A 2,500-nucleotide genomic window follows, 5' to 3' on the forward strand; every position below is an offset into this window, starting at 1 on the left:
TGGCGCCGGCGTCGCCCGGCCGTCCGACCTCGCGGTCGCGCACGGCCGGCCGCCGCGCTTTCGGCCGCCGGGCCGCGCTTTCCTTGACCGGACGGCGCGCGCGCCCGGCGCCGGTTTTACTTTGAAAAAATTAGAGTGTTCAAAGCAGGCCCGCACGCGGCCCGGATAACGACGCACGGAATAGCGGAAGAGGGCCCCTCCCTCGACCGCCGGCAAACGACGAGACGAGAGGCAATGATCGAGAGGGACGGACGGGGGCATTCGTACCGCGCCGTTAGAGGTGAAATTCTTGGATCGGCGCGAGACGGACCGAGGCGAAGGCGTCTGCCGAGGACGTTTTCCTTAATCAAGAGCGAAAGTCGGAGGTTCGAAGACGATCAGATACCGTCCTAGTTCCGACCGTAAACGATGCCGGCCCCGGGCCGCCGCCTGCCTGCAGCTTCGAGTCGAGGCGGCGGCGGACCGGTCGAGGGAAACCAGAGCTTCTGGGTTCCGGGGGAAGTATGGTCGCAAAGCTGAAACTTAAAGGAATTGACGGAAGGGCACCACCAGGAGTGGAGCCTGCGGCTTAATTTGACTCAACACGGGGAAACTCACCCGGCCCGGACACGGCGAGGATTGACAGATCGAGAGCTCTTTCTCGATTCCGTGGGTGGTGGTGCATGGCCGTTCTTAGTTGGTGGATCGATTTGTCTGGTTAATTCCGATAACGAACGAGACTCTGACCTGCTAAATACCCGGCCGCTCGCTGACCGGCGACGCCCTTCACGGGGCGCCGCCACGAAGGAGCGTCCGCCGGCGTTCTTAGAGGGACAGGCGGCGTTCAGCCGCACGAGATTGAGCAATAACAGGTCTGTGATGCCCTTAGATGTTCGGGGCCGCACGCGCGCTACACTGGTCGGATCAGCCGGAGCCTCTTCGCTCGAGATCCCGGCTCGAAAGGGCCGGGAAATCCGGCAACCCCGACCGTGCTCGGGATAGGGAATTGCAATTGTTTCCCTCGAACGAGGAATTCCCAGTAGGCGCGAGTCATCAGCTCGCGTCGATTACGTCCCTGCCCTTTGTACACACCGCCCGTCGCTACTACCGATCGAGCGTTTTAGTGAGGTCCTCGCATCGGCTTGGCGCCGGCCTTCGCGGGTCGGCGGCTCGTCGAGAAGACGATCGAACTTGATCGCTTAGAGGAAGTAAAAGTCGTAACAAGGTTTCCGTAGGTGAACCTGCGGAAGGATCATTACCTGAACACCTCTTCGAAGGAACGTTTTGAGCCTCGGTCGGCCCGTCTTGAGACGGCGCAGGCCCGGCGAGCACCGGAGCGACGAAAGCGCGGCTCGAGTGCCCCGGAACGGGGCTCGAAGCGTCGGAGGCCGACCGCTCGACCGGCGACGCCATAGCTACGAGACGAGCGACTTCGGAAAAAGAAAGCAGAGCTATCGCTCCTGGCGGTGGATCACTCGGCTCGCGAGTCGATGAAGGACGCAGCCAGCTGCGAGAATTGATGTGAATTGCAGAACACATTGAGCGTCGACGATCCGAACGCGAATTGCGGCCTCGGGTTAATCCCTTGACCGCGCCCGCCTCAGGGTCTCACCGAACGAACGTGCCCCGAACGGACGCACATGTGCGGGTCGGCGACCGAACGCCGCCGTCCCGTCAAAGCGAGGCCGAGCGCGCGCTGCCGCGGCGCCGATCACGGACGAGAAAGCGCGAAGCGGCGCCGCTCGGCCAGGAAAAAGGAAAAAAACGCGACCTGAGGTCGGACGAGAGCACCCGCCGAATTTAAGCATATTACTAAGCGGAGGAAAAGAAACTAACGAGGATTCCCTCAGTAACGGCGAGTGAAGCGGGACCGTCGAGCCCAGCGCCGAATCTGGCCGCTTTCGGAGCGGTCCGACCTGTGGCGTACAGACCCGGGCGCGCGGGCGAGCGCCGGCCGGCCCGAGTCCCCCTGATCGAGGCCGTCGCCCGCGGAGGGTGTCAGGCCCGTGGCGGTCGGACGGCGCGCGCCCACGCCCGAACGGTCTCGGAGTCGGGTTGTTTGGGAATGCAGCCCGAAGCGGGTGGTAGACTCCATCTAAGGCTGAATACGGTCGCGAGACCGACAGCGAACAAGTACCGCGAGGGAAAGTTGAAAAGCACTCTGAAGAGAGAGTTAAACAGTACGTGAAACCGTCCGGAGGCAAACGCGCGGGCCCTGCGAGGCCGTCCGGCGCTTCAGCTCGGCCGACTGCGAAGACGGCCGAGCGCACTGCGCCGGGCGGCGGGCCGCGACCGCTTCCGGGGCGGCCGGAGGCGGCGCCGAACGCAGCGGGCCCCCTCGGGGGTTCGCGGCGGCGCCGACCGGGCCCGTCCCGGGAGCGAGGAGGATCGCCGCGCCGACCCCCCCTTCGAGGGGGGCCGACCCTACGCCGGCTCGGCTCCGGGCCGCCGGCCGGCCGCTGTCCTCAGCGGTCGCGCCGAGCGACGCCCGCCGTCCGGCCGGCGAGGGATCGACAGGCGC

At 65.2% G+C, this 2,500-nt stretch overlaps 2 non-coding genes and 1 pseudogene across 2 annotated transcripts in view; all 3 read left to right on the forward strand.

The window, feature by feature from the left end:
* LOC145767697 (small subunit ribosomal RNA) overlaps nucleotides 1-1,237 on the forward strand; it is a 1,964-nt pseudogene extending 727 nt beyond the window's left edge.
* A 197-nt stretch (nucleotides 1,238-1,434) lies between these two features.
* Nucleotides 1,435-1,588, forward strand: LOC145767699 (5.8S ribosomal RNA). Its single transcript, XR_014288856.1, has one exon. It is a non-coding gene; the product is annotated as a 5.8S ribosomal RNA (ribosomal RNA).
* Nucleotides 1,589-1,746: 158 nt separating this feature from the next.
* LOC145767710 (large subunit ribosomal RNA) overlaps nucleotides 1,747-2,500 on the forward strand; it is a 3,725-nt gene continuing 2,971 nt past the window's right edge. The window contains exon 1 of the ribosomal RNA XR_014288864.1: nucleotides 1,747-2,500. This exon is cut by the window's right edge and continues 2,971 nt beyond it. This is a non-coding gene — a ribosomal RNA (large subunit ribosomal RNA).

This window comes from Aplidium turbinatum, chromosome 3 (genome assembly GCF_918807975.1).
Source record: "Aplidium turbinatum chromosome 3, kaAplTurb1.1, whole genome shotgun sequence".
In the NCBI taxonomy this organism is placed as follows: domain Eukaryota; kingdom Metazoa; phylum Chordata; class Ascidiacea; order Aplousobranchia; family Polyclinidae; genus Aplidium; species Aplidium turbinatum.